At 41.1% G+C, this 13661-nt stretch overlaps 1 protein-coding gene across 1 annotated transcript in view; it reads right to left on the bottom strand.

Moving 5' to 3' along the window:
• Window positions 1-13394, bottom strand: part of TMEM150C (transmembrane protein 150C) — a 165156-nt gene extending 151762 nt beyond the window's left edge. Inside the window, exon 1 of the mRNA XM_075284096.1 lies at window positions 13162-13394. The gene's annotated coding sequence lies outside the window, so the exon portion shown is untranslated. The remainder of the gene's footprint in view (window positions 1-13161) is intronic.
• Between the last annotated feature and the right edge of the window lie 267 nt (window positions 13395-13661).

Below are 13661 nucleotides of genomic sequence, written 5' to 3' on the forward strand. Positions count from 1 at the left end.
TCTGTAAACTGGCAAATCAGCGCTGGCCAATGCATTCCTATTGGAAAAAAGTTAGCTTGTGAAAATCACAAGCTGACAGGGATTTCCAGTGTCATTCCAGGGTGTTGGCATCATTTCCTGGGGTGTCATAGTGGACTTGGTGACCCTCCAGAGACGGATTTGGGTTTCCCCCTTAACGAGTATATGTTCCCCATAGACTATAATGGGGTTCGAAACCCGTTCGAACAGTCGAACAGTGAGCGATTGTTCGAATCGGATTTCGAACTTCGAACATTTTGGTGTTCACTCATCTCTAATAAAGACCAAGTTTTTACCAGAGTCTGAACAAAACCACGTATTTTCCAAGCCTGGGGGGGGGAACCCTACCAATGGGTAGCACTTAAAGAATGTTATATCCCTGGGGTATAGTGATGTGGCTATTATAAAATAAGTCCTGATGTTGTAATAGATTCATTGTACAATGAATTTATGTTTCACAATGCATTTTAGTGGAGTCTGCTGGGTTTCCATCAAGGTTAAGGTGATGCTTTTTTTTCCAAAAAAGTAATTTTGCAATTTTTTTTAGGATCCGGCTGTACAGTGAGTTATGCCTTTTAGAAACTGTATGTCACTTTATCAAATACACTTTATGAATATATATGTGTTAAATCACGTCCCAATTAACTTCCACTATTCACATCTTCTATGAATGTGGCCTTTACAAGCACAAGATGAAAGAAGTTCTTTTCCGCAATTAATTTGATTTAAAGTGGGTATATACAGTCCTATGAAAAAGTTTGGGCACCCCTATTAATCTTAATCATTTTTAGTTCTAAATATTTTGGTGTTTGCAACAGCCATTTCAGTTTGATATATCTAATAACTGATGGACACAGTAATATTTCAGGATTGAAATGAGGTTTATTGTACTAACAGAAAATGTGCAATATGCATTAAACCAAAATTTGACCGGTGCAAAAGTATGGGCACCTCAACAGAAAAGTGACATTAATATTTAGTACATCCTCCTTTTGCAAAGATAACAGCCTCTAGTCGCTTCCTGTAGCTTTTAATCAGTTCCTGGATCCTGGATGAAGGTATTTTGGACCATTTCTTTCTACAAAACAATTCAAGTTCAGTTAAGTTAGATGGTCGCCGAACATGGACAGCCCGCTCTCAAATGATCTGAAAACAAAGATTGTTCAACATAGTTGTTCAGGGGAAGGATACAAAACGTTGTCTCAGAGATTTAACCTGTCAGTTTCCACTGTGAGGAACATAGTAAGGAAATGGAAGACCACAGGGACAGTTCTTGTTAAGCCCAGAAGTGGCAGGCCAAGAAAAATATCAGAAAGGCAGAGAAGAAGAATGGTGAGAACAGTCAAGGACAATCCACAGACCACCTCCAAAGAGCTGCAGCATCATCTTGCTGCAGATGGTGTCACTGTGCATCGGTCAACTATACAGCGCACTTTGCACAAATAGAAGCTGTATGGGAGAGTGATGAGAAAGAAGCCGTTTCTGCACGTACGCCACAAATAGAGTTGCCTGAGGTATGAAAAAGCACATTTGGACAAGGCAGCTTCATTTTGGAAACAAAAATTGAGTTGTTTGGTTATAAAAAAAGGCGTTATGCATGGCGTCCAAAAAGAAACAGCATTCCAAGAAAAACACATGCTACCCACTGTAAAATTTGGTGGAGGTTCCATCATGCTTTGGGGCTGTGTGGCCAATGCCGGCATCGGGAATCTTGTTAAAGTTGAGGGTCGCATGGATTCCACTCAGTATCAGCATATTCTTGAGAATAATGTTCAAGAATCAGTGACGAAGTTGAAGTTACGCCGGGGATGGATATTTCAGCAAGACAATGATCCAAAACACCGCTCCAAATCAACTCAGGCATTCATGCAGAGGAACAATTACAATGTTCTGGAATGGCCATCCCAGTCCCCAGACCTGAATATCATTGAACATCTGTGGGATGATTTGAAGCGGGCTGTCCATGCTCGGCGACCATCTAACTTAACTGAACTTGAATTGTTTGTCCAAAATACCTTTATCCAGGATCCAGGAACTGATTAAAAGCTACAGGAAGCGACTAGAGGCTGTTATCTTTGCAAAAGGAGGATGTACTAAATATTAATGTCACTTTTCTGTTGAGGTGCCCATACTTTTGCACCGGTCAAATTTTGGTTTAATGCATATTGCGCATTTTCTGTTAGTACAATAAACCTCATTTCAATCCTGAAATATTACTGTGTCCATCAGTTATTAGATATATCAAACTGAAATGGCTGTTGCAAATACCAAAATATTTAGAACTAAAAATGATTAAGATTAATAGGGGTGCCCAAACTTTTTCATAGGACTGTACATATATCAATTTTTTCCACAGACCTTCTGTCCATGGAAAAAGCTACAACAAGCTCTATTCAGGTCCATATTGTGGGACAATCAGGCCCATTACAGTCTACGAGTCCATTGACCTAACGTGACTGCTGAGGCCAATCAGCAAAGGGCCCGAATGTCACTACCTGTAACATCACGGGTCCTCTTCCTGAGAACTGCGGAGGCCAATCAGTGACTTCAGCACAACTCCATATGAAACCTACCAGAGAAGAACAACCAGGGGGTTGCGGAGGACACCAGAGCAATGGGGACAGGTGACTATGCATTTTTTTTAAAAAAATTTTCACTGCCCCCAGATGATTTACTGTAAATGTTGAAAGGGTTTTCCACTTTTTCCTAGACAACAGCGTTAATTTTTTATTGGCTTTACTTGTAACAAATTCATCACATTTTCACATTCTCCCTTTATATATGTGCCTAACATGAGAAACACAAACACTATTTATTTTTAATAGGGACATCAATGTCAAACCCATTGAGAAAATAAAGTAAACTTCTATCATTAAACCAATATACTGTACAACAATATGTCACCAGAGACATTTTTGTCAGTTTTTATTGCATGTCTTTGCAAGTGTGTTTTTCAGTATAAATGACATAAATATATTTTTTCTGTCAATCATAACAATAAATAATACATAAATAAATCTACATGTGGACATAGTCTTAGTGGGAGAAAGACAGCTATATGCTGCAAATGTTTCAACCCCTCTAGTGTGCTGAAATAGGAAAAATACATTTTTTGTTATGAAAATCATAATACAGGAAACTTGAAGATATGGGCATGTGACATATGGGCTGGACTTTGTATACATCATATTAGAACTGGACTATATTTGCAATAAATATATGACTTCTGAAAAGTGTCAAATGCTGAAGGACGTGGTATTGGCGTGGATGCCATTATTCTGGCATGGCTAACTCCAGAAACCTACTCCAGCTACTTGCTAGAGTAGGTGTCAGTTTATGGCGCACACTCCAAGATACACCAGAGTTATTAAAGAGGATCTTTCATGTCCCCATAGATGTGCAGTATTATATATTGCTAGAAAGCCACCAGGCAGCTTTCCCAGTATACACCCCAGTGCTGAAGATATCGGCACTGATATTTCTCCACTGTCAGCGGGTCTTACTACCTGGTGTCGTCACTGGGTAACAGCTAACAGCTTTTCTTACAGCCCAGCAATTACGCAATTGCACTAAGGCCCACCCTTCTGATGGTAGAGAGATATCGATGCCAAAACTAATGGCGCCGATATTTCCAGCACCAGGGTGCATTCCCGAAATTCCTCTTCATTTTCTGCCGTGTGAACATACCCTTATAATCCCTGGCTTTGACTGAAAAAAAAAAACTGCAACAAAATTTCTGCCCACATTTAGGTTCACTCCAGGCATGCAAAATTTATTATATGTTTGTGCCTCAAACATATGGCATAATAATATATAACTGACTAATCCCCATGTTCTGTTTAAAGATCTACCGTATATACTTGAGTATAAGCCGACCCGAATATAAGCCGAGGCCCCTAATTTTACCACCAAGAACTGGGAAAACTTATTGACTCGGGTATATGCCGAGGAGGGGAAATGCAGGAGCTACTGGAAAATTTCAAAAATTAAAATGGTCAGAGTTTTTAGGTACAGTAGTTGCTGAGTGCTGGGAAAGGGGAGGGGGTGTTTTGGTTGTCTGTCTGCCCCTTCACTGAGCTTGAGCACTGGGGTTTTTTCCCCCACTTGGAATTCAGTCTGGCTGAATATAGGGCATCTGCAGTGCTCCTATTAACCCCTTCCCGATGGAACAGGAGCACTGCAGATACGCTATATTCAGTAGACCGGGCACTTTCAGACACAGGGATACCTAATGTGTATGTGTTTCACAGTAATTTTCTACTTTTATATGTATTCTAGGGAAAGGAGTGATTTAGAACTTTTATTTATTTTATTATATTTTTTTAAAGGTTTTTTTTTTTTTTTTTTTTAAATATATTTGTATATTTTTTTTGCTTGACTCGAGTATAAGCCGAAGGGGGCTTTTTCAGCATAAAAACTGTGCTGAAAAGCTCGGCTTGTACTCGAGTATATACGGTATTCAGGTCCCGTTTTTTTAAAATCCATTTATCATATCCGTTTAGCAGATGCAAAAAAACAAAAGCAAACGGATGATCATCCATTTACATAGACAACAATGTTCAAACCAGATGTGCTACAATCCATTATTTTTGACGGACTTAGTTTTTGTGTCCTTCAAACTGAAGGCCATCTGTTTGCATCCGTTTTTTTGTAGGTTGGAGCCCCAAGTTGAGATGCAGCGCATTTCAGTCCCCACAAAGTGGATTGGAATCTGGCTAATCCTTTCCACACATTGCAGAAAAAATCTGCAGCGGAAAAGCTGTGTTTTCCTAAATGCTCGTGTTTTTGAAAATCGCAGCAAGTCAATTATACCTACAGAAACTTTGTGGACTCTCAGTGAAAAACGCTACAGAGAAAAAACGCGATGCCTTTCCAGTGCAGTTTTTCCATTGCGTTTTTGGCTGCGGTTCGCTATGTGGGTCCTTAGTCTAAAATAGATGTAGTGCACAGACATAAATGAAGTCAGAGTATCTGTACATTTACCTAGTAAATCTACCCTATTATTTTAATTTCAGATCCGCTATTAAGTTTCTGTTGTTGGCATGACAATGGCATTTAAAGGTAAAATCAATTCAGCTAGCGTTATAACAGCTCAGAAAGATATTATATGAATTAACAAGATGTCTCATTGTACCTAGAGATAAACTAATGAATGAGGATTGCAGTGCATTAAGGAAATGCACCGCAAAGCAAGGCTTTAAAAGCACATGGGCAGGGTTGTAAATCTGGAAGCAGCTTAATTGAACATCTGAATGCTTGCCCAGAAGGTTCACTCTTCTTCATTGATAAACAACTTAGTCCTCTACATTGCCGGATGAGCACAATCATACTGTACTGAACCCAAGGCAACACATTTCACACAATAGCTAGTATGCAGCTTGCAGAACACTTCGAACGAATCTAACATCTCACCTCATAAACTGTAGAAGTTTTATTACATTATGAGAGCAGCTTGATGTTTTATTATTTTATCACTTTATAGACAATGTTCTTCAGAGTATTACACACATCTTTGTAAGAAGAACTATATCCTTATAATGTCCTTCCACGGCTGAACATAAGGCAAAGAAGAGTTATCAGTTATAGGTGTAGTCTCAACAAGACAATCTCTTGTGCGGTGAGGATGCATTTACATCTTCCAGTTTTTGACTGCAATTTTTGAGGCCAAAACCAAATATGGTTGGGAAAGAATACATGATGATAGTTGCTGCTACTCTTTTTTTTTAATCTACTCCTGGTTTTGGCTGCAAAAACTACATGCAAAAACAGGGTCAACACGATGGCTCATTGGTTAGCACTGTAGCCTTGCAGCGCTGGAGTCCTGGGCGCAAATCCTGCCAAGGTCAACATCTGCAAGGAGTTTGTATGTTCTCCCTGTGTTTGCGTGGATTTCCTACCTATATGGAGCTCACAATCTACATTAAAAAAAAAGCTACATGTAAATACACTCTTAATATAAGATTAATGAAATGAATCAATAGATGGCATGTTATGCCACACAAACCATGGGCAAAAACATTTTATTTACAGTCCCTGCAAAGTGGATGGGATTCTAGCAGATCTACGCACAGTGGAAACTCTGCGATTTCCAAAATCGTTGAGTTTTTGGAAATTAAGATATGTCAATAATACCTACTGAAATACCGGCAGGTTTCCCTATAGGTATAATTGAAGCAGAAAGTCAGCAGAGGAAAACTCTGAAGACTCGCTGTCAAAAGCGCTACGAGAAAAGCCGCAATGTATTTAGCAATGCTGTGGTTGTGTTTGCTTATAATATTTGGAAGCTGAATAACCCCTTTAAAGGGATTCTAGCATTAAAATGCCTTTTTTCCCTCGATAACACGTAGGAATAGCCTTAAGAAAGGCTATTCTTCTTCTACCTTTAGATGTCTTCTCTGTGCCACCGTTCGGTTGAAATCCCAGTTTTCTTCAGTATGCAAATGAGTTCTCTTGCAGCACTGGGGGCGGACCCTAGCATTCAAACAGCACTGGGGGTGTCCCCAATGCTGCAAGAGAACTCTCCAGCGCCACCTCCATCTTCTTCAAGAACCCGCCTCTCTGCGCGTCTTCTTCCAGCACTAGTGGTCAAACTTCTAGGCCTCGGGCAGAGCAGAATGCGCATGCCCACGGCCACAAGAAAATGGCCGCTTACACTTACTGTGTAAGCGGCCATTTTTCTTGTGGACACGGGCATGCGTAGTCTGTTCTGCCCGAGGCCTAGAAGGTTGAAACCCAGCTTTGGAAGGAGTGGCGCAGAGACGTGGGTGCCTAAAGAAGATGGAGGCATCTCTGGAGAGTTCTCTTGAGTGCTGGGGCCCACCCCCAGTGCTGCGAGAGAACTCATTTGCATACCAAAGAAAATCGGGATTTCAACCGAACGGCGGCGCGGAGAAGACATCTAAAAGTAGGAGAAGAATAGCCTTTCTTAAGGCTATTCCGATGTGTTATCGAGTTTTTTTCCACATAGTTTTTTTAGAGGTGGGGACTTAGCCTAAAGGGGTTTTCCTAGAGTCAATATTAAGAGTTATTTGGGATAAATTTATCTTTCTAATCTAAGGGGGGCGTTCACACTACCGTCAGTGTCCGACAGCTAGTGTCCGCTGCTAATGTTCGTGCAAAATCTTGTGTGGATATTAGCATCGGACACTAGCTGTGTCCATGACATTTTGCATTGATTTAAATGGACATCGAGTGCGTTCTTTTACTGTCCATGAGTGTCCTTAACTGTCCGTTCCCAAAGATGTCTGACTTTTCAAGCGGACAGCAAAAACCTACATTTTGGGTTTTGCTGTCTGCTTGAAAAGTCAGACATCTTTGGGAACGGACAATTAAGAACACCTACGGACAGTAAAAGAACGCACCCGATGTCACTTTAAATCAATGCAAAATGTCACGGACACAGCTAGTGTCCAATGCCAATGTGCGCACAAGATTTTGCGCGGACATTAGCATCAGACACTAGCTGTTGGACGCTGAAGGTAGTGTGAACGCTCCCTAAGCAAACCATGCTTACCTTCTAAATTACTTAGGTTACCAAAAGTCTATATTTATTTTGATCGCTGGGGCAGTCATGTGACACCATGTGCCTGGGGCTGTCACAAGACTATAGTATACTAACCCATCCCATCATAATTACCTGTCTTCCAGTCTGGAACTTCTGGGCATGGGATGTCACTTCCACTGGTCATCTTGACATCTTCCAGAAGACAGGTAAGTATAATGGGATGGGGGTTGAGTTAGTTAGGAAGGGATAGTAGTGGGCAGGCTATCACTCAAAACTCAGAATCACTCAAACACTACAAAAGGTATTTGGTTGTACTTATTAACCCATTAATAGCACTAACAGACCTTTTTTCTTGTCTGGAAAACCCATTTGATGTCCTATCCTTAGAGTAGGTCACTGTATACCAACCCAGAAATAGACAGCTTCTTACATGGTGTAGTTCAATTGAACACCATGCTGAAAACAGCTCATCCTGGGGTGTTAAACTCATTTTCTTTGAGAGACAAATCAGACTTATCAAATCAGTCTTCAAGGGCTTTTGTTAAATAACACAAAACATGTTTGTAAAATGCTTGCCTATTTTGTTTTCTGGTGCCCCCCTTCCCCATTGGTAATAGCGTTCTCATTATCCCTCAGATGCATCTGCCTGCTTTCACCACCTGTGTTTGTTGCTCACAGGGGAAGGGGGAACTGAGCATCCAAACCAAACATCACAGCATCATGTGACCTCAGATGTGGGAGTGATTTAATACCTGTTATTTTTTTTATTGGAGGGGAGAGCAGGCAGATGCATCATGGAAAACGTAGTTTGTTCACAGCTTCGCTACAAGGAATCTCAAGTAAAATTAAGTCTGCACAAGGGACCAGTGACTATTTAGCAATGATGTGAATGTATTTGCACATAATATTTGGAAGCTGAAAAAGCCCTTTAAGCTTGATGTAATATTTACACATATAGACTAGTCTCAGGCCCTATTAACATCTGCATTCGAGTTTCCATTCAGGAAGTCCGCTTAGGGACCCCCCCAAATGGAAATCTATACGCATTAAAAAGCGGCTACCTAAGGAAACTCATGGACCCCATAGACTATAATGAGGTCAGTGTGGATTCCATACGAAACATGCAAGCAGTACTTTTCCCTCCGCATGTTTCATGCAGAAACCACATGGACCCCATTATAGTCTATGGGATCCACGGGTTTCTGGAAACCTGAACACAGATGTGAACTGGGCCTTAGACATGTCACATAAATGTGATGATACTTGTATTAAATAATAGCTTTAAGCTTCTCCCTTCTCTCTTCCTTAGTTCAAGCAGTACAATACTCTGCGAAATGGAAATCCTGGGTTTTGGTGAAAACAAAGTTTTAGCAGGAAATCAGCGCCCAAAATAAACATGTAATATGCTTACAGCACACAATTTCACTCATCACATAGAGGAATAATATTGCTAGAACTTGAAAGAAGAGATTCATTCTTATGTCATTTACGTAACTGTTGGCTATAGCTCAAAACTAAAAGTGCTTTAACAAAATAAGCTGCAGAGAAAACTGTAGGGAACTTGCATGTGAGCTAAAGAAACAAACGTTAAGTCCTTTCCTCTTATCTAATAATCATTAGTTATTTTATTGATCATCCGCTAGAGATTGCTAAATAGATTTAGCACAAATTTCCCAAAATTTTTAGATTGTGACGACTCCAAAACCTTTGGAATCTATCCCACAGGATTTGTGCAAAATGGCAGCCACCATTTTACAGATCAAAAGAAGATAGAGAAGGACCACATGCAGTCCTGAGGGCTTCTGTATAATGCATTGCAGGCAGGAGCGGATTACTACTATAGGCCCTGGGCTGTATGAAGATTGTGGATCCTCCTCCAAGTTAAAGTTTTCAATGGGCTGATCATCATCGGAACAAACATCCACAGAAATGTTCATTCTCAATTGATTTCCAGTGTTAGGTTGTGTTTATAGATTTCGGATGCAATACGTTACAACATGAATATGAACACTGTCTAACCCTGGGATCAGGTGAGTGTAGCTGAAGGCAATTTTATTACAGGTATGAGTTACAGAAGGGAGAATTTCACTCCGAAAGAGCAACATTCTCCCCTGTTATGTTAGGAGGACCGCGTTTCCCCACACTATGATAGCTACAGCCATGTGTATGTATTTACACCTACATGTAAAATTCTGCTACCATCATGGGCTACTTCTTAGTGGCATCTACTTGTTAAAGTTGGTGACAAATTTTGGACACCAGCTTTGGACATCAGGAGGCCACCCAAAAAGGCCATAGAGTCTGCATGGAAAGCCTACCTCCATTTTCAAAATGAATTTGCCATATTTTGGTGGGCATTTTCCAGTCCTGTAGCATGTTTGGATGTCTCGTTCTCGTCTTCTGGCAGTCACTTCTTTTATTAGTAACCATTATGTAGAAATTAACGACCCGAGCAGGGTTTAACGAATACTGGCATCAGTAGAGGGAAAATGTTGATGTATCTGCATCCTAAGCTATTGAGCAGTTGACCTCTAAGATTCGCACCAGCTGGAGACCAGTAGTAAGTAAGGACGCCGCCTCCAGAAAGCGGGCAGTCCTAGGTGGCCAACTTTTTCATCTGTAACTGAAGTTGCTCCTGTTTATAAAAACCGAGAGCTTAGACTGCTGTTCCACAGTAGTAACATTTTAGAGTGCAGTTCTGCATACTCATGGCCCGTGCAAGCAACAAATGTACTGCTGGATACTGTGGACAATTGGGTCATGTGATGGCGTCAGCTATGACCTTCTCTAGAGATTTCCCAAAGTAAGTCTGTTTAAAATATGCAATCCTGTTTAAATATGCTACCGAAGGAAAAAAAAACCCTGCAAATATTACCATGAGCTATGCTGAAAATATTTCACATGGAAAACCAGAACTTACCTTCTTCTATTTCTCTGTCATGGCAGTGACACATTTTTATGCTAATGTAACATTTCTCTTGTCCAACATGTAGTCATGGCGATTCTTTAATCTGAGCTTTGATTTCTGTCCATTTACAATTCTATCACTAGACATCAGTCTAATTTAAGCAAATGATTCATCTGGTAGGCACCAACATAGAAATACCATACACAAGCTGGAAGCCACCACCTCCATAGACATAAGTATCTTCTCATCAAACAATAATATTATATGCATACTAAGACTACCTTCATTCTATAGAAGATACACATTATTATAAGGACTATGTTATAGAGTAGGTTTATATCACCCATACACGCAACCAATAATGATATATCGAGTAGTGGAGTTCAGTGTAAATGTGAAGGAATGGTACAAAATGTATTTATCTATTTATCTGATATTGTAGGATTCTTAGTCATATATGGTATGGCTAGCAGCCAATCTGACATGAACAATGAAGGTATCCCTGGCTATAAGAACAGTCATGTTAGCGGTTCAATTACTAATATAGGTTATAGTCACATATACAAGTCATTTGATCACAAAGCATCAACTATTAAAACGACTCTCAAAGAGGTAGCGAATCTCTGAGCGAGGCTTGTCTTCGTGTCTAAAATTCAGCTGCACCAGTCAGACAGGAATCTTGTATTACATTCTCAGTAATGCATCAAAGTAAAACATCTCACTCTCCAATGTGGTGGAAGGGAAAGTGAAATACGACATGCCAAAGTCAGCTAATGTTAAGTCAGCACTTCTTGTGAAAGTACACAACTACATAAATAGCAATCCTCAAATTATCAAGATATGCCCTTAATGCCACCTCTATGACCCTCATCAGGGCAAGTGGCACCCATCTGCCATTTCATAGAAGTTTCTTACGCCAAGCAGATGCTGCATGGTTCTTTCTAAGAATCCTATAGATGTTTTCATTGACTTATGTGGGCAGTGTAAGTTAGGGTACACAGGTAAAGGGATTCCTATCCATGATAGATAAGCATCAATAGGAGAAACTAAAATCTGTCCAGTATTCTTTGTAGATTTGGCATCAATGTAGTGATATTACCCTTTGAAGTTGGCAAGACTGCAAAACAGCCTTCCTTTCAGTCTGTCTAACCACACTGGCTGTTTTATGGTAATCCAACCCATGATCAGTATTTCCTTAAAGGGGTTATCCAGCTCTTTTAAAACTAAAGTCCAATCCATAGGATAGGATCTAAATTTTAGATTAGTGGGGATCTGACTACCTGGACCTCCACAGATCAGCTGTTTTCCTGTGATGATGCAAGCTGCAATTCTCACTTACTGTACTTTAATAGCTTTTTGAGTCCTGCAGCAGTTGTCCCATTCAAGTCTACGACACATCCACTTCAATACTCACTATGGAATTGGACATACATTTAGAAAAACCGAATAACCCCTTTAAATCCACAGAGTAAGCAAAAGTTATCCAAAGGTATAGTTTGCATGATTAAACCCATCAAGACAACCCCTATTTGATTTAGGAACTCCTGTGTTGTGCTGATCTCAGGGTCTCGGCTGCTGGGACCCCGTTCAGTCAGCTGATACCATGAGGACAAGCTGTCAGCAGGACTCCACTCTGATGCGACTATCCCCTGCTATAGGAAACATAAGCTCTGTATTCAATATTTTGTAAAGCATTCTATCCAGACTGGTGGAAGTCATTCATACAATATTATAAGATGTATTCCATTTCACGAAGCTGGAAGACATATCCATTTCCAATACACAACCTTCTCTGTGCAATGTACAGCCCCACATATTCCCGACACTCTACAACTACCAATAGGAAATTCCAGGTGTTGTTTCCTCCATGCAGAATAATACAGACATGTGGAATATAGACACTACTGCTCGTATTCACTTCTAATGGAGATTGTGGTCCGGCCATTGACAAAATGCAATATCTCATTTTGATCTTCAGTCTTGGCAGGTAGAAGTAAAGCAGGGGGTATAATAATAATAGACTTCAGCAACCGTGACCAAACAGAAACATAAGTGCTATATATTATGTGTAACATGTGCTAGCCACATATGTAGCAGAGTTATGTCTGTCCTTCACCTTTGGGCTGCTCAGATTTACCTGGAGTCCTATAGAAAACCAGGGCAGAAATCGCTGACAAATGACCAAATCATTACTTTGCATGTGACAAGCTCAGCTCTGCAGCATCTGACAAGTCCAGCCTCTTGTATCTGCCAACATGAGATCTGCTACATCTGAGCAGTGTTTGGCAGCCTGCTACATCTGATAACCTGCAACATGTGACAAACTCAGTTTTGCTCTATCTGACAAGCAGACATTTGCGACCCATAGAACTCTTATGTTTAGCTTCCACCGACAAACTTAGCTCTGCTGCATGTGACAAAGCTCAGCTCTGCCAGATCTAAGCATAGAGGATAACACGGGGGCAGATGTGTCGGGTAAAGCTGTACAAGCTGCCAGTCTAGCTAGCCGTGAATGATCCTGTAATGCCATGTGTGCCCTGAGAGCTGAGCCGTGCATAGGCCGGCTGGTAATGCCCACAGAGGCAGCAATGAATGGCAACAGAGTGAGAGTCCCGGGAGCTGCATGAAGGACGATGCTGCTGTGTGTTATGGTGCTGTAGTGTCAGTAGTCACCCGCTCTGTGTGTGCCCTGTGGTAACCCCATGCACATGAAGAAGAAGTGCCCTCTTACCTGCAGTCACAGAGCAGAGACTCCACCGCTGCCTGCCTCTGTCTACCTGGAACAAGGAGCTGCTGAGGACTGAGGAAATGTGCTGAAGCGTCCTCTCCCCTCCCTCAGTTCCTCCTATAGAGCTCCACACAAGCTGCTCTCCTTGGCTTTCCCTCCTTGCTGCCTGCTTTCTCCCTGCCTCACACTTCTCCCCAGTGTGTGTTTACATTCTCCAGTCCTCTTTCACAGCCCCATAGGCCTCCCCTCCTTTTCTTCTAGAATATGAATCCTCTCCAGTCCCTCCTCAAGCTTCCTTGTAGTGTCCTGTTAGCAGAGTATAATAATGTGACACCTTTTCGGGTGCAGGGAGTAGGGAATTCTCAGGAAAATACAAATTATGCTAGGTTAACACCTGCGTTCAGGTTTCCATTCTTCGGGTCAGCTTGGGGACCCTGAAACCTGATCCACTTAAAAAGTGGTTACCTGCAGAAACCCGCAGACCCCATAGACTATAATGGGGT

Source organism: Leptodactylus fuscus, chromosome 1 (assembly GCF_031893055.1).
Source record: "Leptodactylus fuscus isolate aLepFus1 chromosome 1, aLepFus1.hap2, whole genome shotgun sequence".
In the NCBI taxonomy this organism is placed as follows: Eukaryota; Metazoa; Chordata; class Amphibia; order Anura; family Leptodactylidae; genus Leptodactylus; species Leptodactylus fuscus.